At 44.9% G+C, this 27669-nt stretch overlaps 1 protein-coding gene across 1 annotated transcript in view; it reads left to right on the top strand.

Annotated features, from left to right (window-relative positions):
* The window catches only part of ZNF451 (zinc finger protein 451), a 407158-nt gene that overhangs the window by 71340 nt on the left and 308149 nt on the right, over window positions 1–27669 (top strand). The window lies entirely within an intron of this gene.

Raw genomic sequence — 27669 nt, 5'->3', positions numbered from 1 at the left:
GAGCACTGGGGTTGTGCCTCTATAGGCACCGTACATGTCTTATCCAGCACTGATTCCAGCTGATCGACTACCTACTGGCATGCAGAGCCACTGCTTAAGATTTTCCTGATCCACTCTGACTCTTGGGGAATATTCTGAGGTAAGGAATCTGCACCTACATAGTCTCTACCAGATAAGACGATAATAAAGGTAAATAACTTGTTCTTCAGGACTCAAGTATCATATCCACACCTGGGATACAACCATGGTTCCTACACAAAAAGTCTTGGTTCTAAGGCAGATTGGAACTGCACAGAGCTCAGAAATGAGCAGAGATACTTTCTGCAGCTTGCTTGGTCATGCTTCCTCCAGCATGTCACCCTTTAATGTGTGATAGATATGTTGATGTCTTCTATTTTAAGTTGATTGTTTCACAAGTCAGTGGCACTAAATAGCAGCTTAGGGCATTGTTGGACCTAAAAACATTATTGTCATCACTGAAGTCTTATTTTGGCATTGTATTATACCTAATGAATTACATTATTCTTAAAGTAAGTTCAAGTCTGTAAAATAATAAAAAACAACTTTAAAGAAATGTCTCCTTGTTAAAAGCGATGTTAAGTTTTCTAAGGAGTACATCTGGTTTCTTGTTAGTTGCTTAAACATGGGACAAAGTTTTGATACATTTTTATCTAATCCTTGTTCATGTTCTTTGAACCTTAAGGACTTTGTCACATTTTTTGGATCTGATGCTCTTTAATCTGCTGCTGTCAGAGTTTAAGACAGCAAGGCAACTATCATTTTTGAAATTTTCTGTATTAATATGCTGGACAAGTCACAGACCTGCCTAGGCATTTCAACAGGATCGTGTTTCTCAAAAAGAAGCATTGGCTTTCTGCGAAGACTAGCGATGCGTGTTCAGTCCTGTTTATTGAGCACACTAACCCTAGAGTTTCTTGCCGCTGTAATAGAAAACTTGTCATGACACTGAACCCATAAGTATCAGAGTGAGGTATTGAGGAAATATATATATATTTTTTTGAGTCTTCATATGTAACAAGAGACCGCAGCGTGCCCCAGCCTTGATCATGGCTCTAGTGCTCCAGGGTCACTAAAGGAACAAATGGCCCCCATCAGCCTTGGGGGGAGGGGCAGCACTAGTCCGCTCCCATCCTCCTAGCTGTTCGATCGGAAGACTTAATGATTGGACTCTTACCAGAATCAGATCTCAGGAGTCAAAATGGGTGGAGTCTAATTAATTCACAGTATCCTGATGCCTGGAGGAGATGGTTCTATAGAAAGCAAAAAAGGGTTCACACATTCTAAGGCACCTATCAGAACCGTTACTACAATCTGTCAGAGATTCTCTTATCTGCCAACAGCCAGTCTCTGAGTGAGGGGGGAAGCTAGAGATCCACTTAATGCATATTTCCCGCCGGGCTATCAAAACCAAATAAAAAGAGATTCCTCAGAGGTCTCTCCAATCTATCTGATAAACTCCTCTCAGCAATCTCGTACAGCCCAAATACAGCCATTGGTAGTGTTATCTCATTACGCCTATTTCTAATAGACCGGATCGATTTGCCCACTTGTTCCCAAAAAGTACGTATCCCTGGACACTGCCACCAAAGATGGATATCATCAGCTCCCTCTAAGTCACACTTTGGGCAGTTACTCTTTCCTTGGATGGCTATTTTAGTAAACCTTTTGGGAGTCCAGTGTGCCTGGTACACAGTGGACCGGTGTTCCGCCGCAAGGGGGCAGATTTAACAACAGACCAAAGAATCTTCATAGAGGCCTGCCAGTAATAAAGAAGGTCTAGGACAGGAAAAACGAGATCCCATCCCTCTGTAGAGGGGGGGGGGGGGGGGGGGAGATGTATCTTCAGCCTGTATGAGTACCCTGTACTACTTTGCAACCTCCTTTTTTTTTTTTTTTACACTGTGGGCCAGTGATTTCCCTCTCCCAAGTCGTGGAACACCCGGCCTCCAGTTCCCCATGCGCCCAGGCTTTAATCTGCACATATTTAAATCTGGACAATTTAGCATTAGTTGCTTCGGATAGAGATTCCCAAGAACTAACAGAGCCCAAACTAGCTAGCTGTCCCCACTGCATAATTCCTCCCTCTATCAGTGGCTTGGCTAGTACATCCTGGAGGCATACCGGGGTACCGGGAGAGTTCCAAATTGGGGCCAGTTCACTATAACACGGAATGCCCAGTCTCGTTCTTATTGCATACCAGATGCTGCAAGAATTATAGAGAACTTTTAGCCTGACTTTTTTGTAGTATCTGGGATGACCAGATTTATGAAGAAACTGTGTACCCTGGTCCCAGAAACATCCTGTCAGTGCCGTAAGTCGAGGGGCTAAATTTTCCTTAGAGAGAAGTGATCTGATTTTTTTTTTTCAGCTGAAATGCCCAATAGTAAAGCTGGAAATCTGAAAGTGCAATTCCCCCATCTAACTTTTTCTTCCACAGTTTTTTCCAAGCTATTCTGTGGTTTTTATATGATAAGATAAAACGAACTAATTCACCCTTCAGTTTCCTTAGCCATTCAGTTTTAAAAGATAGTGGGATAGCATTAAAGATAAATGAGAATTTTGGCAGAACCATCATTTTTATTAGATTTGTTCTGCCCAATATAGAAAGACGTAAATGTGACCATTGGATGAGTAACTTCTTAGTTTCCCTAAGGCGCTGCACAAAATTCACTTGGGCCATCTCTGCCTGGTTCTTGACCACTTTAACCCCTAAATATCGAATTTCGTCTCTCTCTAATGGGTTATCTCGCGGGCCGTTCGAAGACATTAGTTCAGATTTATTTATATTAACTAAATATCCAGAGATCCCTCCAAAGCTAGAAATAATTTCCCAGAGTGCTGGGAGAGCACATTGGGGATTCAGTGTATATATCAGGAGGCCATCCACATAAAGGGCTTCCTTCAGGGCCCAATCATGATACTGAAAAGGTATAATTCTCTGATCTGCCCTGATTCTCCTAGCCAGCGGTTCAATGTAAAGATTAAAGAGATTAGGGGAGAGAGGACAGCCCTGTTGAGTACCCCGTTCAATCTTAAACTGTGGGTATCGTTAACCAGAACCCGAGCAGAGGGAACCTTATAGATAGATTTGATTGCGTTAAGAAAGTTATCTCCCAAATTGATGCGGTCCATAACCGCCTGCAGAAAGTGCCAATTCCCTCTGTTGAACGCCTTGGCAGCGTCAATTGTTAATATAGTTAGAGGCATATTCATAGTAGTTGCCAAATCGATTGCGGCAACCAAGTCATGGGTCAGGTCTCCTAAATATCGATTTCTCATGAATCCTTTTTGATTGATATGCACTAAGTCACCAATCACCTTATCCAGCCTCCTAGTCAGTATTTGGGCAAAAATGTTAATAGTCGTTGTTAAGCAGTGAAATGGGTCTATAAGACTCACATCATCTGGGGTCTTTCTAAGGCTTTAATATTAAGGTTATGATAGTTTCATTCCAAGAGGGTGGAGCCGGAAGGGACTCTATAAATATCGAATTCATTAGCTGCGTCAGAACGGGCGCAAGCTCTTCTCTCAAGACTTTATATACTTCTACCGGTATCCCATCTGAACCAGGCGCCTTCCCGTTTTTCATGCCAATAATAACACTATCCCCCTCACTAAGGAGCAAGCATTGATTAAGGCTCAAATGTTTAGCTAGTTCTAATCTGGGGAGTGTGTCCCCCTTTAGCTAATTTTCAATTGCCACCGCTGAGGTCTCCGAGTCATCTCTGTATAGTGTAGAAAACAACTTGACAATTTCTCCTACGATTTTGTGGTCTTCTGGGGAGGTTCTGCCTGTTTCATCTAGTATTTCTTTAATCTTATTCCTAACCTTGTCGGACCTATTCTTCCATGCTAATAACTTGCCACAACCTTCGCCATACTCAAAATGCGCCAGTTTACTAGCTTCCCATTTGCTTTTCACAATTGATTCTAAAAAGACCTTGAGTGAATTTTGCACTTCCTGAATTCGGTGCTGTAAGTCTTTGTGCGTTGTTGCATCCTGGGCCGATCGACTTTGGGCTTGCAAAGTGCAGAGTTTATCCTCAAGAGACTCTATTCTAGTTTTGGTTCTCTTAGCTCTGAAGGCGGCGTAGCTAATCAATTTTCCGCAAATAAAAGCCTTATACGCTTCTCAGACCGTGGCTGTTGACGCAGCACCTAAATTAATCTAAAAAAAATCCTTAGAGTCTCTTTTCAACATTAAGATGATCTCTTCTTCCCCCAAAAGAGAACGATCCAATGTCCATCTAGTACGTTCACGAGAGTCAACAAGGTTTATAACCAGCTGAACAGCGGAATGGTCTGAGAGATGGCTAGGCTGGTGGGAGATTCCCCTTAAATTATTGCGAAGTTTTACATCTATCAGAAAAAAGTCAATTCTGGAAGCATGCCCAAGTTTCTTATTCCGGACGGTAAACTCTTTAGTCTGTCCCATTCTGTTACGCCAAAGATCAATCTAACCAAGATTTTCCATTATGTTATGCAAGCAAGTTCTCATATTCGGTGTACTGACTGTCGGTCTGGGGGTAGACCTATCTAAGGAAGGATTAAGCAAAACATTAAAGTCCCCGCCGATTATTATCATATTCTGAGTTCTTCCAATCATTTGCCCGTATAGATCCCTGAGTGGGCCCAAGTCGTCCACGTTGGGGCCATAATAGGAGACCAAAGTGTGTTGAACTCCTCCTAACTTGATGTTTGCCATAACCCATCTCTCCCTAGGATCAGCACTGACATCTGTCAGCTGGCTTCGAATTTTACTCTTTACAATAATAGCTACTCCTCTCACATTGCAGGATTGATAAGTACAAGCAAGGTGGATGATCCACTTTTGTGACTTAAGAATACTCATCCACTCCTCATAGCTTAGATGGGTCTCCTGCAGGAGAATGATCTGGCTATCAGATAATCTTAGGAACTCAAGAATTCTCCTCCTAATGCTCACTCTAAGGCCGTTTACATTCCAAATCAAGATCTTAAGTTTGAAGGTATCGCCGGGTTCCATCCTCATGTCTTTATCCAGGTAAAGAACTCTTGTCTGACCCCAACAGTTGTACACCCGTGCGAGAACTCCATTTTTTTTTTTTTTTCCCCATCTGCTCCCCACCCAGTGTGACTTTAATTGAATCATTAAAATATGTGACAGACTACCCTTCCCAATACCCTCCCTGGGGAACCCTCCTTGAAACCATATTGGGTCGCTCATACTACCCATTGGGCCTCAGCCCTCTGCAACTCGCTGGCTCTCTCCTTTTATCTGATCAATCAAAACTCTAGCTTTCTGGGGATCACGGAAATTGTACATTTTCGTTTTCCATTCCACATTACCCACAAGGTGGCAGGGAACCTCAATTGTGGAATGGCACCCAGAGATTTGAAATCTTGCATGGCCTTCCACAGCTCCCAGCGTCGATCTAGAGTTGCCCTGGACATATCAGATCTTATCAAGAATGACCAACCCTCATGCCGAAAGCCCTGGACTTTAAGAGCTTCTGCAAGAATCAGTTCTTTAACTCAATATGATGTGAAATTAACCAGAACCTTTCTAGGTTTCTCTTGAAAGGGCCCCGGGGGACTCTCTGAATTTCCGAGGCCAAATCTAGAGAGGTCACCGTCGGGATATGGTCTTTAATCAAGGATATTATAAAGTCTTTAATATTATCTCCTTCTGCCCCTTCTGGAATATTCAAAACTCTGAGGTTATTCCTCTTGCAGTGGTTTTCCAGAGATTCTGGCTTCTCCCTCAGTTCCTTCTCGCTTCGCTTCAGTATTTGGACCTTATGAATGTTCGACTCCACACTCTGCCTGTAGTGCACAGATAGAGGACTCCATAGCCCCTAGCCTCTCTGTTAGATTAGTGATTTTCACATCTAGACCATCACAGAGCCCCTGGATTTTAGCTTGATTGGATTTGGAGATAGCAAATTTCTCTCTCATCTCATGTAGTAGTGACTGAAGAAGGGAATCCGTATGGGATGGACTTGTTCGTACAGACTGTAGCTCATGCGGCGACACAGACGCCCCTCCAACTGTGTTCTCTTCTTCCTCCTGCATAGGTGGGCTGTGTAATAAAACAGACGAGGTGGGGGGAAATCCCGTCATGTTAGCCAAATTCACAGCCGTACCTCCCAAAGAAGTAGGTGCAGTTTGTAGAGTACTGGACTGGTCTAATACTTTAAAGAAAGACCTAAGAGATAGAGTAACTTTACGTCGCCCAGTAGTAAAACTTGCGGTGATTTTAGCTGGTGGGGCTTGATGCTCTAAAGGAGAAACCCCTCCCTCGGTTTGTGGATTAGGAGGCAAAAATAAAGAGGCTTTACCTTTATTGGCACACTTGCTCCTTACTCCAGGACCCAGTAGAGACCGCACTGATGAAGCAGGTAGAGAAGTAGATAAAGAAGCTGGAGGGTCCAACCCATATTTTGAAGATGGCAGCTTCTATCCCCGTAGCCAAGTTCTGGCCCCCGGCCCTGATGGGTGTCTGGGGGTCATGCAGGAGGGCCAGTGGTCGAGAGCCTGGGGCGTAAAAGGATGATGTGTCCTGTCCCATAGCAGGAAATGCTGTATTTGTCGCTTTTATGGTTTCAAAATGAATGAAAAACGCAATTTATTAACGAATCCAAGAAGAGACCGATTTGCACCTTGAGAACGTTCATGGGAATGCATTATCCCTTCCTGGTTTAGAATAGATGGCATGCTCACTCTGCTCCACAGGGCCCAGTTGGGTGTTTTGGGGCATGTGTTCTGCATGGACTCTGCTGGTGCCTAACCTCGCCTCACAGAAGCCCACCACTTCACACTTGTTGCTGTTTGTGAGAAGTATTCTTAGAATGGATTAAAGCAGAATGGAGAGACATTTCCTGTAGGAATGTGCACCTGCTAATGCTGGTAGGACTCCCTCCAGCCCAGCAGGATTTCGTTGGAGGCTTTCCTGTTGGGAAATATCCCAGTTTTCCTGTATGCCTGCCCTACTCTGTTTAAAATGCCAGCACATGTTAGGTGATGATAAAACTGTTTCAGAACATTCAGACTGGATTAGGACCACCCTCATGGGGAAATCCTCGATTATAAAAGCATTTTGTATCGTAGTCTAGCACTGTGCTTATGCCCTCTGGGGCAAAACATCATTTGTGCGTCTGTGTTGTTGGAAAAATGTTTAAAGTGAAGTCTTTCTAAATGTTCATTATTTGCAGATGTTGCTCAACACCTATGATCTAATTTTTTACATTCCCAGTGTTGGCAGTAGAGGGAACTGAGGCAGATGGTAGTCAAGTGATTCACCCAGGATCACACAAAGTGGTTAAGCTCTACATCTCCTAGCCCAAAAAGCAGCATTTTCCTCTGCATTGCTAGTTAAGTCTAGAACTCTGACAAGCTATGACACAGCCAGTGTAGAACTGCGTCATACAGCTTTTTTGTTTCTCTTAAAGACATAAAATACTATAGCACGAGTTTGGTTACATAGTAATCAAATGTAAATACATAGATGTTATATCCAAGAAGCAAACAGCTTTTATTTTGTGATGGTACAATCCTTTGTGTGTTTCCAGATGTTGTCTGATAATAGAACAAGGCAGCCAACACGTGTTTCGTCACCAGACATCTTTTTCAAGGCTGTAAACAAGATTATACGTATATAAACAAAATATTATCATACAAAAAGTCAAAGAACAGATGGGAAATTAATAAAGATAGTTCCACAGGAGACCCCTCATGTGCCTAATCCAGGCAAAAAAAAGTGGGTTAATACACAAGGTGTAGAGTGATAGAAATGACTGATTTTATGGTTCACCCAATGGTCTACCAGATGAACACCCAAAAGTAAAAGTGCCTAAAGAAATTAACAAAGATAGAGGAGACATAATGAGACCATCTAGAATTACACGTGAGCCCCAAACCATGTCATAAAGAAATGAACTTGCCTAAAGAACTGGTAAATGGAGTCCGTATTCATACACCGTAGATGTGACGAAAGTAAAAATTTCTTATCCCACTACAGTGAGGGGAGACATAGAGTATTTAATTGGAATTAGAGATGAGAAGTTTCAATTAAAGTTAATTATGGACCAAAATACTGACCTAGACAGTCGCTGTTGGGTCAGTTCCTTTAGTGATAAACAATCCTAAAAATATCCAAAAGGAGTAAAGAGTGTGAGCTGAACGCAAAAAGAGAAGTACTAATTAGGTATAATGAAATAAAATGAAGCCATTTCGAGTTAGAGCAAAATTCCCAAAGCAGAAAAACCAAGTAGTATATTTGTCATGTATTCAATCATGCAAAAAGTGGCGTTCCATAAGAGCAATAACTGGTCTCCATAGAGCAGTAAAAGCTGATACATATAGCCTAGGAACCATTTGGTTATCTAATGTGGCCAAAGAAGAAGGAGGTGAAGAATACAGTTATTGAAAATCCCAATGATTGCAACGAAGTAATGCGCACCAATACACCAAATCGCTACTGTAGACCAATCCAACGTAAACCGCCAACCTGGGTTTCCAGAGTGAAGAAATGACAGTGACACTATGTGTTTAGCATGGTAACAGCCTAACGTTCTTCTAACGCGTCCCTTTATGATGATTTATTACACATCAGGACTCGTTTTAGGCCAATAAATCTTTTGACCCAGTTGAGAAACACCTTGGGACGAGATAGCTAAATAATATGTCAATCAATACGTCTATGATGTCATCAATATTTATCACAACAATACATTTCACTTTAGTCAAAGTCATTAATAAATTCAAAACACTACCATGACCTTTCAGTCATGAATAACCACACAAGTTTAGTACAATTTTATGAGTTTTATTCCCTATTGGTTACAAATCTAATAGCAGGTGTGTCAGTCTCAAAACCAAGAAACATAAAAGCATAGTCACGCTATGGCAACTTTGGTAAGATTTCATTAAAGCGAGAATCACAAACATCAGAACATAACACGGCGTGAACATAGATCAATTTAGCAGAGTATCAATAACGCGTCAGTTCAACAAAACATGGATTCGGTCATTTGTCTATTTGCGTCAGTTTGGTGAACACCTGTCCTAACCACTAATTAGCATCCGCATGTTGGGCTTCCTGCAAAACAATTTAGAACACCAATTTGGAAAACATCTAGCTAAGGTCTCTGTCAAAAGTAAGCAGTTGGTACCTAGAAAGGAAAAGCAAACAGACAAATTACAAATGCATTGTCATAATTACCCTCTAAAGATTAAGGGGGTGATTCTGACCCCGGCGGTCTTAACCGCCGGGGCCAGGGTCGGCGGGAGCACCGCCGACAGGCCGGCGGTGCCCCGCAGGGCATTCTGACCGCGGCGGTAAAGCCGCGGTCAGACCGGCAACACTGGCGGGCTCCCGCCAGTGTACCGCTGCCCTGTTGAATCCTCCAAGGAGTCGGAAAGTTGAAGATTCCGACCCCCCCCTACCGCCATCCAGTTCCCGGCGGTCCGCCCGCCGGGAACCGGATGGCGGTAGGGGGGGTCACGGGGCCCCTGGGGGCCCCTGCAGTGCCCATGCCACTGGCATGGGCACTGCAGGGGCCCCCGTAAGAGGGCCCCTACAAGTATTTCACTGTCTGCTTGGCAGACAGTGAAATACGCGACGGGTGCAAATGCACCCGTCGCACCTTCCCACTCCGCCGGCTCGATTACGAGCCGGCATCCTCGTGGGAAGGTCGTTTTCCCCTGGGCTGGCGGGCGGCCTTTTGGCGGCCGCCCGCCAGCCCAGGGGAAAACTTGAAATACCCGCCGCGATCTTTTGACCGCGGCGCGGAATTCTGGCGGGCGGCCTCCGCCGCCCGCCAGAATCAGAATCACCCCCTAAGTCAGCACACGGGTTCAGTCTTCGTCTTCAGGACATCAGTCAAATTGCCATCTGTCAGAACTCAGCTCTGGGGCAAAAAGGGCACTTCCCTCATAAGGAGGTAAAGTGTAAATGGGCAATCTAAGGACAATGATGGTTTAAGTAAAACCAAGTAAGTAACCGGACAGAGTGACAAAGTTTCTGGATAAAATCAATAGCATTCCCTACCTAATTCTAAATGACTCCCCGTGACATGGGTTTTTATCCCTTATTCGTTGTACATTCCCCCAAAATTCTATTGGACATTTGTTATACCCCACTATCTTTAACCTATCAGAAAACACATTATGTCACCTAACTCTTCACCCCATATTATTTTACAAGTCTTTGATTGGTCTCCATAATTGACGTCTTCAGAGGTGGTACGTCCTTTATGATTTCATCTCTCTGTAATTCTTTGCACATCTTTTGGTCAGTAACTTCATTGTCTTCACAGGTTTGAATGACCTTGTACATTACATTAATCTACACTGTTTCATTTTAATTTTAACATTTATTCTGCAAGCAAGGAAAAGCTATGGGAACGGATCTAGCATGGTTACATTCGTCTTCTAGTTTGAAGAAGAAAACATACGGGGTCGTTTCCTTTTGTGAGTCAGCACACTGCAAGATAGAAAAATACATTTAATATGAGAGCCAAGCAGCTAAGCTCCGGCTCATGCTAACTTAAGGACTATAAGGATTTTAGCACAAATTCAATAACACAATTATTGCTAATTAGCATAAACTTATTCAATATAACATTTTAATCATCATTATTAGTCTACGTATACATTGGCGGCCACTCCCCGTGGTCACATTTCAGGTGCACGTTTAAGCAGAATTACTATTACAGGTTCTATGCGACATTGTCACACATTAATTCATAAACATTTTGTTAATATAGATTATATAAGCTACGCTCTCTCAGTTCTTTAGTTGTTAACCATACTATTAAACCACAAGCATAGTGTTACCTTGTAATAACGTTTTTTGAAAGTTGCTGTGTATATTTACAGTTTGTAGGCCACTGTAAGTCACAAAAATTCAGTGCACTAGAGGGCAGTAACAACCGCAATTCCAAGTAAAAAAACGGCAGAATAATCTGCACTATAGTTACCTGGTATGAAGGAGAGAAGTATTGTGTGTCCATATAGCTCAAAACTCCAGCCTTATTGTTACATTATAAATACATAGAATCTCAGATAGCGAAAACGGACTGAAAAGATATATATATAACAGTACCCGTGTTTAAGCAGTAGGTAGAATAAAACAATACCTTTCCCCATCATATTGGAAAGTGGCAGTGGTCCTGCCCCTGAAATGGCGTGTTAGTCACATGCCAGGGTCCTACGACGTGGTCGGGGTTATGCACCAACCCTCAGCGAATCAGAACCACCATGGAGAGCAGAGTTCTGTGATGTGTTATAGAGGAGTACACCCTTTGAACTGTAGAATGCATATAAGGAGCCTCCTAAGCGACCTGTGCCAAGCCCCAGCCTGAAATAGATTGAAGAGATACAACCCCCTCTCAAAAAAGGTGACCTCGAGGGGGCCTGAACACTATCAATCGATATTATTGTACCCTAAGATTGGCTGTATTGGATGAGAACGCGCAGCAGAAGGCCCCTAAAGATGGGGGTTTCGACGTTACGGGATTTCAAGAGGACCTCTGCCACCAGCTTGAAAAGCTCAGCCTCAAGGATTCAACTCAGCTGATATCCCTGATTAAGTCTGACAGCAGTGGCAGCGACGCCTTGAACGGTGAATTAAATGCTGGAATCAACTTAATTGGCACGGGAGATGAAGAATCTGTAGCACCTCCAAACTCTCCGGTCTATGAAGATGTGGGGATTCAGGAGGAACCTGCTCCAGAGGCTGTCGGCGTACAGCCCGCAGGTGTAAACTCTGACGCAACTTATACACCAGTGGACCTATGCGACTCTTAATATTTCAGAGCAGCTGCTGAGTGCCGCGAAGATGACTAGGTTAGAAAAAAAATAAAAAACTCTACAGAAACAACATATGCAATGATATTTTACTTTTACCTCATAGTTTGTCTTTCTTTTTATTTGAACCATAGAAAGCAACTGCAAAAAAAGCTGCGGTAGAGGGGCCACCATCAAAGGTTAACAAAGTCAATTTTTACTGCTTATGCTGAAAGTTTTACAAGCCAGATCAAAGAGCTGCGTAAGAAATGTGTTTGTGCCTATAATAGCACAGATTTTGAAAAGGAAACTGCCGCCGTCCCCTACGATGCCATATGACCTGTTAACGTTTGTTACGGGCATAAAATTAATGATCCACAACAGGAGGAGGCTCACGAGTGTCTTTCCGAGTCGTACACTTCAAGAACAATTCACCATATATGTAGCAGGCTAGACCTGTACAAGATGTATAAGCTGTTAAGGGTGGTGTATATGCTGTCAGAGGAAAAGTAATTGTCCATGCTGATATGATTAAGGTCTTGTCAGCAGTGCTCAATAAGATCCGATTGCTAGCGAGCCATGCTCAAACCTCGAGCGTATTCAAGGGATGTGTACTTATTTTTATAGAAGGTTGATAGTATGGGTCATAGAAGTACGTATGTGTGATATTTATTATAAAAAATAGAAGAATCAGCTCTTTAGCCTCACAAAGACTGTTTAAAAAAAAATACAGAGTCCGAGGGTAGCAGGTCATAACTGTGTTTTTTAACATTAAATACTTACTCACTTCTAGGTCGAGCATCAGTATGTTGCAGTGCAAAACGTCTGAGTTACACCTCGAATGCATATGCATTGCCAGATTGGTATATGTGCTGGTTAAAGAAAGAATAGCTGAAATACACCCTGTAACTCTGCATTAGCTGAACATTTCTGTGCCGGCCTCTACAATGCTGTGTGACAGTCCCAAGTGTATAACCAAATGGTGTATTAATGCGTGGCTGCCTACGATGGATGAATACTGGGACACGTGTAAAGGTTGTACGCTGGAGTTAAGAATTTTGCCTATGACTGCGTTACGCACAGCTTTGGAGCTTCTGAATGATGATTATTTCACAAATAAAGGTTTTGTATTGTCCGACCTAGAACTATATGAACTTTTGAATGCTGTAAGTATCCTGAATGTACAAAGTTATAGGAGGGCTGAGCGGGAAGTCGTATCTAGAGCTATTGAGTGTGTAGCTATAAACATATCCAAACTTGTGACGCCGAGGCCAATTAGCAGCACAGCCCCTAGTAATGTATGTAGCCTATGTCATACTATGTATACATAATGAAAAGACAGCAAACTGTCCAATGATGACAAGACGTGTAACACGAAACTGTTGTGTTTATGATGTGCTAATATTTTTTATTTTTAATAAAATGCCCTTACACAAAACCGGTGTCTTTCATTTAATGGTTTGTTACAGATGATAACATGTCTGCGGATGAATTAAGGAAGCTTTATTACGATACAAGAGGGGTCGGTAGCTTCGGGAGCCTTAAAGTGCTTTTTAGAAGGGCTGTAGTTGAAAATGAACCGGTAAACAGAGCACTGGTGAAGACTTGTTTGTCTGGGGACAAGGAGAATGCACTCCACAACCCTGCTAGGAAGCGTTTAAAGAGAAGACCTACCCTTGTTAATGTGCAAGTAGATTATCAGTGTAAGGTGGACATAATCAGTCTTCAGGATTTAGCAAAGCATAATAACGGTAATCGATACATATTATAGATGTATTGTCCAAGTACGCCTTTGCAGAAGCACTAAGCGATAAAAGCGGGACCAGTGTGATCGAAGCCTTTAAAGCCATCTTTGAGAAACGTCGAACCTCTCAGAAACAACAGACGCTGGCAAATAATTTTTAAACAAAGCGTTTCAGAAATTATTTAAACCGCACAATGTTAAACATTTTGTAACTCACATGGTGGTAAAAGCAGCTGTTGTAGAGTGTTTTAACAGAACCTTAAAGTCTAAGATGTGGAGATATTTCACAGCCTTTAACACTTATCGATATGTGGATGTTCTACGGGCTTTTGTCAATATTTATAGTGCCACTCATCACAGAACCATCAAAACATCTCCCACAGAGGTAAGGCCAGATAATTTGTTAAAAAATTAAAAAGAAGGTGACCATGTTAGGGTTTCAAAATTGAAAGGGGTCTTTACGAAGGTTTACCAACAGACTTTTAGTGACAGGGTATTTATAGTGGAAAGTGTGGAGCTTAAAGAGGATGTATATATTTGCAGTCTAAAGGACTATGATGGGGAAATGGTGTTGAGCGTCTTTTACAAGGAGAAGCTACAGAAGATGCCCGACGATCCGCACAGCGTTTTAAAGATTCTGAAAAGGAAAGGTAGAGTAGTTAACCGACAGGTTTTTGTCAAATGGCAGGGTTGGCCTGAGAAATGTAATAGTTGTGTGTTGGCCAGTTCCGTGCTGGTTGTGTGAGTACAGAGAGATCTCGCAGTGGGCAACAAGATGGAGACAATGCCATTTTATATCACTCTGACGTCCCAACACTTCAAGGGACTTGTTCCCCGACAATCAAATTTCTAATTATACAGTGAAATTGGCTAAAACCGTAGACCTGAAAGGGGATTGGCAGGTAGCCTAACAGAAATACAATACCCCAGAACATGGAATACATTTTCAGTGCTCGAGGCCAAATTTACTATAAAGCGTGATCAGGACCCTTTGAGCATACATGCTGGATTTTCTCACAGCTATTACCCATCCGTTGCTGCACTTGTTGAAGGCATCAACAAATCCATAGCCAGCATTGAAACATGTACAAATATTCAGCTAGTGTTAGATAACGTTAGAGGGAAGGTGTTGCTTAAAACTCTGAATCACAATACTGTGTTACCTGTACAAGTAAATTAAAATGGGTTTAGGAGCAGTGCAACATATAAAACGTCAAGTAGAAACTGACCTGTTGTGCCCCGATATTAATAGAAGCTTTTATACACTCTGTGTATAGCGACATCATAGAGTCGCAGAGGATAAGGGCTAGTTATTCACTGCTGCTAAGATGGGTCCAGCAGAAGGGTGAAAATAACACAGTGGTTAACATACAAGAGAACAAACCAGACTATGTATCAATTTCTAAAAACCGTTTTGACAAAATAGCGATCATGTTCTATGATGACCAGGTTGATCCTGTGTCCTTTAAATACAGGAAAGTTATTGTTAAGCTTCATTTAAGATAGCAACAGCGACTATAAACAGGTCATCATGGTGATTATGAAAACATACGGTTGACCTTTCTACGCATAATGATTATTACAGATACCAGGTGGTTTATGGAGCCCCACCACCGTACTGTCAAGGGGCACCGGTTATGTATAGGACCGGTTTGGGTGGATTCTTCTGTAGTTTGTTTAGAAGAGCCATGCCATTCTTGAGAAGAGGTTACAAAATTGCAAAACCGCATGTTAAAGCTGCTGCTACAAACATTGCACAGGATGTGGTGGGTTCTGTGACATCTGCGGTTGTCGAGCACATGAATAAGTAACCTCAAGAATGAGCGGGCTGGTGTACAAGTCTCGCACACGCTATAAAAGAAAGCATGGGGCTTCAAGGCGCCAGGGGCTGCTACCCGCCATTTAAAAAAAAAAAAAAAAAAAAAAAAAAAAAAGCAAGCACGCACTAACGAGGATCCGTAAGACGGAAGAGAGCTTCGAAGAAGAGGAGAACGGGCGCTAAAGGACTTTTTTTTTTTTTTTTAAGCCAAAAAACCTGCAAACATGGCCTTTGTACATTGCGCTAAATCAGAGTTAGGCCTTTTTTTCTGTAAAACCCACGCAGGCTATCATTGAAAACTGTTTTTTTTTTTTGTGGAGGTATCGCCACTAGCTGCTTTAATGCCTATAGAGATTTGTTTCTGTCAGGGTCCACGGATATGTATCTGGATCTCAACAATACGCTGCTGCACCTTATCTGTAAAATTTTAAGAGCGGATGGTTTAAAAATAGCGAACCACAGTAAAGTGGCCGCGATCGCTTACCCCCGTCGCATCATGTTTGATCAGTAGGACATCACCCTTGGCGACAGGTTTATCACGCAAAGTGATAACATGTACATGAATTGGGCATACATTGGGAGTATTCTTAATTACAGCCATGACACCCTGGATACACCGCTTTCAGCTGCAATTTTCTACAAAGATCCTTACGACCATTTTGAAGACGGGGCATTGGACGGGCACAATTAAGGTTTTTGTAAAAAGAGCAAGCGTCGCCCCAGACAGTTCGACCTCCTAGGACATATACATTCGGACCTTTTTTACCAAGATAAACTACTTGTCAATGGCATCAATCTTAGTATCAAACTAACACACAAGAAGGACTCGTTCTGTCTCATCAGTGGGGATGCGGAACGATATAAACTTGTCATACTGTATGCCAGCTTGTTTGTATAGAGAATGAAACAAGCGGCCTGGCTCCGGCATGTAGGTACCCCCCATGGTATTCCCTTTGGAGTGAGTGTGACTACAAGGGAAGCCAGACCAGAGGCAAATCGCCCCCAACTCCGGGGCCTACCCCACCGTGAACTACCTGTTCAGGTAGGCCATGCATTATTCACTTTGAGCACCCCACTTACTACGTGTGCTCCGACCCTGACGAATGCCCCTGACCTACCAGCACTCAGTGAGGGCAGAAACATGTTGGTCTTATGTATTTCTTTTTAGACTCCAAGAGACATTATTCTCTAACGAGCCTCTCCCCCTTGTTCTTAGTCTTACCAGCATTCACCACCATTAAAACTAGCAATAGCTACTGGTGACATGTTTGGTAATGTTATTATTCACCCCTTCTGGATCACTGTAACTAGTTTAATTTCAGCACTCCCTCTGGTTCTTTTAACCAAGAGGTTGAGTCCGCCCAAGTAGTATCATCTTACTTGGGTGGGGCTAGGTGGTCAAATGATGAAGCAAGACACTATTATGTGTGTGAGACCACCTAGTCCGTAAAGGAAATTCCCCCTCCTCCTGTAGGACAACACAGCACCCCCTTGCTTGGACATTTTCCAACCATGATTTTCCCGCTTCAGGATTTAAAGCAACCTAACTAATACCGGGCACTGAATGAAGACTAAACTAGTCCTACCCTCAGTTCCTACTACCCCACACCTTTAGTGATTATATAGATTTCTCTTGGGAGGCGGTGTGGGTTAGCTACACTCCCAGTGCTCTCCTTTTGTGTACTTGTTGAGAATGAAAGTGTCACCAAACGTAAGACTGGCTCACACTGAGGCCTTACATCTATCGAATGCCAAGTACTCTGTGGAAAGAGTAGCTATGAAGATATTCAGCATTCCAAGGGTCACCAGATTAACCCAGCAGCAAAATCTATTTCTGGGACAGCTGCCGAAACTTACTATCATAGCATTTGCGGACAATACAGCTTTTAGCGGCCTGTATTCTTCAAACACTTTCAATTTCAAACACTACTACATCAACTATGCGGCACTGATGCACAAGGGGGCTGTGATTCCTGCAAAGCCATACACACCGAGTTTTGGAACAGCTACTTTTATCAGGGAATATCTTGGGCTGGTGTCGATAACCGGGAAACGTCTGAGGGACTCCGGAGTCGTCGTATCAAGAGAAGGATATGGGGCTGCAACACACTGTTCGCTTTCGATCTGACACCCCACATGGAAGACTGCGATCACTATAATTTTATCAAAAATGGAAATCAAAAAGCAGAAATGCTTTTTAGTCAACCCCTGGCTACCAGTGTGAACATGATTGTATTCTGTGTTTGACAGAGTCATGCAGGTAAACCACACCCGCCAGATTTTGTGTGACTATCTTTAAAGTATTGTAAAATGGATATTGTACAGATACAGGATTTCTTAAGCCCTCATAAATACGCTAAGAAATACTTTTTAGATGTTTTCCCAAGCAACGGACTACCCACAGAAATAGGTGTATAAAGATCACGCCCGATCGTCTTCATCACAGGTCTGCATTACAAGGATGGAACACACGGACTTGGGCATGTTTTTGGATATCATGATGGTTTCAGTGTTTGACAGTTCAGCGGCGTTCCCCAAGCTTAGCATCTATACAAAACCTGTATTCAAGTATTTAAAAAAAGCTGCTGCTAGGGTAGAGTAGAACAAGATGCAAGTGCAGGTTTCTCTAGCCATCACATATAGGGAGTACTGTATATATTTTATTAGTAAAATGTCTGAGGGTATGATACAAATTTTTTTTAATGTATATATGAGCGATCTAGTAAACAATGACTGTATTGTTGTGAAATGTAAAAAAAAAAAAAAAAAAAAAGCCAGGTCCACGGCGAGCTCTGTTAACAGAACAGTGTGTTTGTCAATTCTAAGCCTGTGTAATGCATATGTGCATGTAACGATAAATGTCTACAATAAAAAACATTTGAGCTCAAAATCAGACTGTACATTTTCATTCTGCAGTGCAGCCAAGACACATTTAAAAAAAGAAAAAAAAAAAGTCTGAAGTATTGCTAATTTAACCATGTGCTTCTTTGGACAATGTCTTTTTAGGTTGCAAAGTCAGAGTAGAGTTACCAAGAGGAGGGTTGTTGGGGAATTAATGGGGTCATGGGCGTCCCAGGGGCGATTTCAAAACCGCAGGTGTTGGAGTACATGGCCGGCTGTAAGTCAGCTCTTTCAAACTTTCAAGCGGACGCTTGTGTTCGGCATTACTGACGATCGTAGAAGGATGTTGAGTTCTGCAGCTGCCTGTAGAAACTGGTCCCAACTTCTAGGCACTTTGTGGAGTGGTAGTGTTTTGGAGTGTGTGAGACCTTTGAATAGGTCGTACATATGAGACCCAACAACTGGTTGCCCTTTGTAGAGGAATTCACTTATTCGTTCCACGAGGTTAGATCTTTAGAAGCTGCCATTTTACATAGTAACATTTGCGCTGCCCCTCTGTACCTTTGACTTATATTTAAGCTATGAGTTATCCGCAGTAATTAAAGATGCTAGACAAAATATATCATATTGTTGACATGACCGTCCATTGGCATTGAGTGTGTCTCTGACCATCTTAAGTTTGTGTTTCATTGCTATCCCAGCCAGGCCAATGTAAATTGGGCATGAACTGTTTTGTTGTTTAAGCATGATCTATTTCGATTTGGCCAGTTGCTTTTCATCCAAGTCTGATCTTTAGCAAATACTGTAACTACTTTTTCACGGTCTATTATTGGCTCTTAGGACAAACAAAACATTACCTGCTTTTTGTCTTCATAGATTTGAAACTTTGCTTCAACCAGAAAGGAATTTATGGAACGCAAGGCTCGGACCAGATTTCCCTCCTTAAGGCCATCATTGGAGTGGTATATATGTATCCCCAGAAATTTGAATTAGTCATTACACCATTTCATCCAAGTCTGATCTTTAGCAAACACTGCATCTACTCTTTCATGGTCTATTATTGGCTCTCAGGAAAGACCAAACATTACCTGCTTGTTGTCTGCATAGATTTGAAACTTTGCTTCAACCAGAAAGGAATTTATGGAACGCAAGGCTCAGCCTAGGTTTCCCTCCTTAATGCCATCAGTGGAGTGGTATATATGTATCTCCAGATATTTGAATTAGTCATTACACTATTGTAGGCGATGCTTTGGGACCACAACCCTGAGTTGGGCTGGAACTTGTGTGAGAGGGGAAACAGACTGTACTTTGAAGGCCTGATATAGTGCCAAAGGTATCCAATAGGGCCATCACTTCTGGCACGGAGGCCCATCTGATACACAGGAATATTAACACATCATCAGCGTAAAGGGATACAATGTGGTAAGTACTAAGTTCACAGATCCTTCATCGCTGGGCATAGAGGCGAACAGCACCAGAGAGGCAGGTGCCTGGTGCCTTTGCCTATCAGGAACTCTTGGATATCACACGGTCCATCTTGACTCTGGCTAGATGATTTGACTACATGCTACGGATCCATTTCCCATATCCTGGACTGAAACCCAAGTGATGTAGGGTCACAAGCAGAAAGTCCAATCTAAGGGTATCAAAAGCTTTCTCGATGTCTAGGGAGACTGCTACCCTATCATACTCAGCCCTCAAAGTGTCATAGAGGATCCGCAGACGGCATCTGATATTAAGAAGAGCGCTTCATTGCATAGGGGACACCTGGTGCTACCCATATCATCACACTCAGGCGAACACTGATGAGGACGTACCATAATCATAGCCACTCCATTTAGATTTAAGGGTGGATTTCCTGCAAAGTAGCAAAGTGCGTATGGTGACACCTGAGGGATGCAAGGATTCTGTAGCATTTGCCAGGGGTCGCCACGCCATGCACATTCCAATGTCAGTACATTGTAGTGTGGGACTAGTGTCAGTGTGTGAACCCATGACTGTTGATTAGAGTAGAGTAGTCCAAAAAGGAAGTGCACAAACATGATGTACCCCAGTCCCTGCCCCCTGCATGGTCCTGCAAATCTTATGGTCACCCACCCCGCAGCAAACTTCCCTCCTTCCCCCCCCCCCCCCCCACACCAACCCACCATGGATCCACCAAAACAAACATAAGTGTACAGAATAGTACTGGTTAACATCACCCAAGGCAGGTAGCACTCGGGCCGCATGCCAAACACCCCATAACAGCAACATAAACACCAAAAGTCATACAAGGGTTAAGCTTGTCCATATGGAAGTCATTCCGCAGGGTGCGGTACCAGTGAGACCTCGTGGTGTCAGCCCTTAATAAGTAGCATCCCAACCAGTCACCTTTTGGGATGTAGCATCAATCTGCCTGATGAATGCCTTATGATGTCTGGCTGCCTGGAGTGCCCAGACGCAGCACCCGACTTGCCAGCGTGCTGCAGCAGGATGTTTTTGCTGTCTGCACCCACGGGATAGGAGCCAGTCTCGTCCGAACAGTCGGGCAGCAGAGTATCCTCCATTGACCATGGATCAAGTTATAACCAGAAGAGAGAAATAAAAAGATGGGGCTAGAGCAACGTAGGTTGTGAGTCCCCTCTCCTATTTTGTCTGCTGACTGCTGGTCTCTTGGTGATGTCTGTGGATAAGGAGCGGGCGCTCGCAGTTTTGGAGGTAGAGTCAGAGAGATGTTTCGCACTATGAAGGAGTTCATGGTGTACTGGATGGCCTCCTGGAGCGCCTCAGCCTGGTGGGTTTTGCTCTTGAAAGTGTGAGCTGCCAGGGGCGGGGTTTCAGCCATTCACCTGCCACTGATTCCTCAGGTAGAGGTCGAGTCATTCCCTTGGCATACAGCCACGTCCAGACTTCCTCTGGTGTGGCAAATATGTGGATCTAATCACTATGTACAACCATGAGTTTTCTCATGCGTTATTAATGCTCAGTTTGCGAAGTCGCCGTTTGACTTTAGTATAGGAAATTTGCTGACGCTGTACCTCCACCATGTAATCAGGGAATGGAGGCATCCTCGAATTTCCAAGGCCTGTGGGCTCAAAAGCGCTGTAGTTTTAGGTCTTGGTCCCTATAATTTATGAGGCCGGCAATAATCAGCACAAAGTGGGGCCATGGTGGGCGCCACATGCCTCGAATTCTGTGCACCTGTTTAATCTAAAAGAATTTCGGCACCACATCTGCCAGTACAGTGTCAGTCAGCCATTTCTCGTGAAGGGTTCCATTCTCTGTCCTTCCGGTGGCTCAGGGAAGCCCAGAAAATGTTTTATTTGGAGAGCCCCTCAGCATCCTCTGCATTCTCTGCTCTCTAGTGCAGCGTTGCCACCTCCGCGTCCAAGCGTTTCATCTGTGCTTGTGATTCATAGATGGTGGGTCACAAGGTGACAAGGGACGACCCGGTTTCCTCCACCCTGTTGGTCAATTGCGATGGTCATCTGGGAGTAGATTTTCGTTGTGGGAGACTGTCTATTTTAGTTTCTATTGATAACTTAGTGCCAGTGATAGCCTGTAGGACGCATTCAAACTGGGTAGAGTGTGTATGCAAAGTGGTTTCCAGTTGTTAGAGCATTAGAGTTGTGGTCCATTGTAGCTGGGGAAGGCATTGGCCCCAGGTGTTCAGGCAGTGAAGGTTTAAAGACCATGGGCTTGACCATTGTTGCGCTGTGATGTGGTGCACTGCCATGCCTTGAAAACTGCAGGGGGAGCCCCTGGGTGCTGCCACCAGTAAGCATGGGAAGAACTAAAGTGGCTCTCCGTCTGTGGTTCACTGGTGTGCTGTCCCATGCACTGCTTACCTCAGAGTTGTTATCGAAGAGTCTGAGAAATCAGCACAGCAGACCTGGGGAAGGGACTCCATGTACGACGTCTCATCAATGCACTTGTACAGTAGGTCCCCAAGTTAAGTCAATTCAGGATCTTCCACTGCTCACAGGAGCAGCGATTGGCCACATGCATGTGAGCCCTCCCGGGGCCACAAGTTAAGTACTAGGTCTAGCGCCTTCCCAATCCTGGTAGGCAGGTGCACAGATAGTTAGGGTTGCTAGGGGCAGCCTCTCTTGCAGAGTCGTGGGTTCAGTGGCCCAGTCGGCAAAACACCAAAGCCAGGTTGCTGAAGTGCAAGCATTCTGATCAGCTCTGGGTCCCGGCCTATGAATTGATAGGCCTTCGTATAAAGCAGTATGTACTTGTGAGGCGAGTGCCTCTCAATATTATTAATTAGCAAGCTCTCTCCTGTACCCAAGGCCTTCTGACAGCATCATGACTCCCTTGTTGTGAAGGCCACTGAAACACACAGCCTGGTCATTGAAAGCAGAGGTCTCAGAGTCCCCGGACGGATCAAGTGCAGGTGGCAAGGTGAGCACAAGCCACAGTGTTCCTCTCTCGGCTTGGCTGCTCGGCTCCAGCCGGCGGTGCTGCATTTAAGAAGGTCCTCAGACAGCGCAGGTGAGGGCTTGGCCTTCTCTTTGTCCAGCCACGTGATGTGTTGGTGGCCATGCTGTTCAGTGACGCTCGGGGACACCAAAGTATTAGTCAGTGACAGGGTGAGTAGAGCCAGACATTCTAATACGGATCCCGATCTGGGCTTGCCGTTGCAGTCATGCAATCGGGGACGGTCATCTCACGTCCCAGCAGTCTAGCGACGGATGCGAGCTCAAGTGGTACAGAAGCCCACACCGGAGATAAAGGCACTCTTTCACAAGGCAGCGTCGGGGGATTGGTTAGCTGTGCTTCCTTAAACAGTCTTATTGGGGGCTCCAGCAGGCCAGGTGCTCCTTTCTTGTGTGAGCCCGAGGCTGGGTGCAGCAAGCTACGCGGCAGGCCCTCCTCACCGGCCAGCGCACGCCTCCTCTGTCTGTCTTGTGCGGCAACTCCTCAGGCAAGCTGTCGCTCCCGGCAAGGACGATCTGCCTTGGGACGAGTTCAGGCAGTGGTGTTGCAGGGTTGGATGAATTAAAAAGGATATTAGTGGGGCCGGACGCAGAGCTCTTTGGAAGCGTCCGTAGCCGCCACCATCTTGGCCATGCCTCAACAGGCCTTTTTTTTTTCTCTTTCAACACAAAGTTGGGGTTGTTACCTGTTTCCCCTCCTTGATGGGTTTGTGTTGTTTGTTGTAAATGAGGCTCATCATTTCCCTGAGTGTGTGTACCATAGTCTATTGTACATAAGGGATTTGGTAACTCATGCTGGGAGTTGGCCCAGTGTATGTACAGCTTCAGGAAGATTAGTTGGCATAAGTTAAAAACATTGTAAGTTTAAAAAATGTGGTGTGTTTATTCACATATAGGATTCAAGTAAATCCTGGTTCTTCTCATCGCCGGTGGAGGCCTGGGAATGGATTGAGGGCTGACGCCCAGCAGGGCAGGGAGAATGGAAAGGAGGCAGAAGAGGGCGCCTGAAGGCGCTACAATCGGACAGTCACCCTGAAAGTGAACTGGACCACTCTGTCACTGCGGCAGGAGACGTAATGTGATCCTGGAAGGACTCAGACTTTGGTTCCAGGGTTGTGGACTCACCCGTCCACCGCCGAAGGGTGAAACATAAGGTTTGCAAAGGGGTCGGGGGGAACCAGAGCCGGGAAGGGGACGAGATGTGCCATGTATTATGCAAAAGTGTGCACAAGAACTGACCCCTCCCCCCTGGAAGGGTGAAGGTGAGTGCCTCTAACTTTATAGGTGTTAAGTAGGATGCTTCGTGTACTACAATTTTAAAAAGGGATGAATAGGTTCTCGACGTGGTCCATCTGGACGGAGCCAGCTAACCCGTACTACATTTAATGTTACACTACTCTGCAAGTTTGTGGTGGGGGTGGACAGTTTTAGGCCTACTGCACAGGGTAGCAGGGAGAAAGGGATGTTGTTTGGGAGTTCAAGGGGCTGGTTGTTTGAGGTCCTTTTAAGTTCTGCTCACAACACTTAACAGACGGAAAGACAGAGACACCTCAGAAAGGCGGGAGGGATAAGAGGATGGATGGCCCATGGTGTCAGATACTCACAGACCCTGCGACATGCACAGGTGTATTATGATGATCGTTAAGCCCCAGCCCTTGAAGGTCATGACGTGGAAAGTCAATGGCCTGGGCAATAAAATTAATAGACACTGGCCCTACAGTTCCTCAGCAGACATGCACCGGATGTGGCCCTCCGGGGCAACCAGTGCAGGGCATTAGATCGAATGTGCTACACTCTGGTGGCACAATGTGGATTCACCTCTAATTCCAGGTGAGTGGGTATAGTACTCAAAAAACACCTTTTGTCGTGGGTCCTGTAAAGGTGGACCCATTAGGCCGGTTTGTGGCACAGACCGACACCTGGAATGGCCAGACTTTAAATCTCTGTTCCGTATATGTGCCTCTGAAGCTACATATGGATACCCTATGGGTGCTTGGGGCCAGGCTTGCCCCCTGGCACCTTATACTTTTGGGGGGGGGGAGGAGAAGTGGGGTAGTGTGACGGGACACATGAATGACACCATGGACCTGGCTTTGAACAGGATGTCTAGCGCTAGAGAGGGATGGGGTACTAGCATTTTGAGGACCTTTGTAGACTCTTTGGGCTTGATGAACATAGAGAGGGCACACAACCCACATGAGGCAATTTACATTCTTATTGGCGGCCCATAGGAGCTCCTCGCGACTTGACTACCTCTTTACACCTCACTCGGGGCTGGGCGCTTTCAGGGGGTGACTCATCTAGCGCATGGCATATCAGATCACTTCCGGGTGGTAGTCACGCTGCTTGCCACAGTTAGAGATGAACGACTGGCATCCAGAATAGACCCCTGGTACTTAAAGGAGGAAGGTTTCCCTGAAAAGATACGGGAGGGAGCTAAGCGATATTTTACTGACAACCTAGGCAGTGTGACCTCGGCAGGTGTACTCTGGGAGGCCTTTAAGATGGTCATTAGAGGGCAAGCACAGGTGTTTGTGGGAGGGTTCAGAAAGGAGCGGCATTTTCATTGTGAGGTGAGAGAGAAGGTGATTTTTAAATTAGAGACAGCGTCTCTAGTGGGGGCTCAGTGGAACAACATCACTGTCATAAGATGTTACTTAAACAGGAGCTGAGGGACCTAGCAGACAATAAGGCAGGCACGCACTCACACTTTGGCCATGCAGAGGCGTTTATATGACGTAGGGGACAAAGTGAACAAGCTGTTGGCCTGGTTGGAAAGAAGAGACCCAGGCAGGAACTGGGTGGCTGAAATAAGGGACGAGGCAGGTGGCCAAAATACCACAGGGGATGCCATTGCTGAGGAATTTGCCACCTAATACAAACAAGTATAATCCTCCATGACTGCCCACACTTATGCGGGTTGCATGAAACTCCTTAGAGACCTTCCGCTGGTGGAACTCTGTGCAGAAGATGGGGCAGGGGCTCTGGATCAGGACATAATGGGGGGAGGAGGTGCAGAGGACAATCATGGAGACAGTCAGGGAAGGCAGTGGGCCCTAATGGTCTGACGTTAGAGCTCTACAAGTGCATGACAAACATTGTAGTGCCATATATGTTGGCGATTTTTCGGGTAGCCAGAGTGGAAGGTACATTGCCAATGGATCAACGAATAGCAACCATTGTAGTATTACATAAGGATGGCAAGCCGCACACTGCGTGTGGCTCCTACTGGCCCATATCACTGTTGAACCTTGAGGTTAAGGTGTTTTCTAAAATACTGGTGAATAGGCTTAGGCCGCTAATGAGCTACATGATCCATTGTGACCAAACAGATTTTATGCTGCATAGGAGCACCAGACTGAATCTGAGGCCCCTGTATGGGATCTTGCATGCAATGGGTGCCCTGGTGGCAGAGGAAGCGTCATTACTGTCACTTGACGCAAAAATGACAGTATTGAATGGACATATCTTCGCACAGTTCTAACTAGATTGGGTTTTGGCCCTCAATTCTGTGTACGGATCCAATTGTTATATAACAGCCCACAAGCGCGAGTGAGGGTCAACGGGGTGACATCCCGCTCCTTTTCCCTACACAAGGGCACGAGACAGGGCTGTCCTCTGTCCCCGTGGTGTTTGCCCTGGAGCCACTGGCCACCTGGATGCGGCAGGGCCCTCTTGTGTGGGATATTCCAGAAGGGGTGTCGTGGGAGGCTAGAATATCCCTGTATGCAGACCAAGTCCTCTTCTATGTCACTAAACCCCACCGCTCAATAGACAGATTGCTGCACATCTTCTATCTCTTTGGACAATATTCTGGATACCAAATAAACTGGGAGAAATCCAGAGTTTTCTGTTTAGCAGGAGGCGAATTGAGCCACCCGGTGAGATGTGTGGCTCCGCTGGCAGTGGAGAGAATCCCATATCTGGGAATGTATGTAGCAAGGAATCGGGAGGAATTTCTCAGGCAGGACCTATATCCACAACTATATTGACTCCGCAAAGACATTTCTCACTGGCGGAGGCTCCTGCTTTTGCTGATTGGCCGGGCTGCACTTTTTAAAATGATATCCCTACCTCGCCTACTGTATGTGCTTCAGAATACACTGTTTAAAGTACCACCAACCCTTTTATTTTTTCCTCTGGTCAATAGTGAATTACGTACTCTTCTGTGGGATGGGGGCAGCCCCTGCATAGCTCTGGGTAAGCCCCAAAGAGGAGTGTTTTGAAGGGAGTCTAGCGGTTCCAGGCATCCAAGCATACTACTGGGCGACTCAGCTGGTCCCGGTGAATGTATGGGTATTTGCTGACAGGGAGGAAACTGCCTATAGGGTGGACCGAGCTGCCAGGCGAGAGTGAGGTCACCTCAGTACTTTATACTAAAAGAAGAGAGGGCCTGCTTGCATAACATACGCAGACAGTGGTGAGAGTGTGGAAGGAGGCCACCAAATTCTTTTTTGTTAAGCAATTTTATTAGTTTTGCATAAGAACAGAAGAACCAGCAGGTCACATCAGCACGTTGTGGACTGATTACTCCACAAGTCCCACGCAGGTAACAGAAGCATATAATCAAAAGTAGCCATAGTAATCAAGGACAGAGCACACAACTATTGCTACATCTGCATGTCAGCTGAACAATCTCCCCAGGTTCCCGTCCATTTCCCCCACACTCTGTCATATTTAGCAGGACAGCCTCTTGCCTCATACACTAGTTTTTCTTGTTGGGCGCGCCAGTCTACTCCTCGCCACCATTTTGCAATTGCAGGTGCCGTCTCCGCTTTCCAACCAGCCGCAATGTCTCTCTTAGCCACTAAACATGCCAGTCCCACAAAGGCCCTCTTCGCTCTACTGGACCCCACCCACTTCAGGACCCCCAATAAAATTGGCAGCGGGGCAACCTCAACCTCCACCATCAGGACTCCAGAGATCTGTCACCACTGCTTGCCAATAGGTTGCTATGTGGGGACAGCTCCACACAATGTGGTAGAAGTCTGCATTAGGGCTCGCACAACATAGGGCAGGCGACCCGCTCTATGCAACCTGTCAGGTGTAAGGTA

Source organism: Pleurodeles waltl, chromosome 5, assembly GCF_031143425.1.
Source record: "Pleurodeles waltl isolate 20211129_DDA chromosome 5, aPleWal1.hap1.20221129, whole genome shotgun sequence".
In the NCBI taxonomy this organism is placed as follows: Eukaryota; Metazoa; Chordata; class Amphibia; order Caudata; family Salamandridae; genus Pleurodeles; species Pleurodeles waltl.
This window is presented reverse-complemented; position numbering and strand designations above follow the sequence as displayed.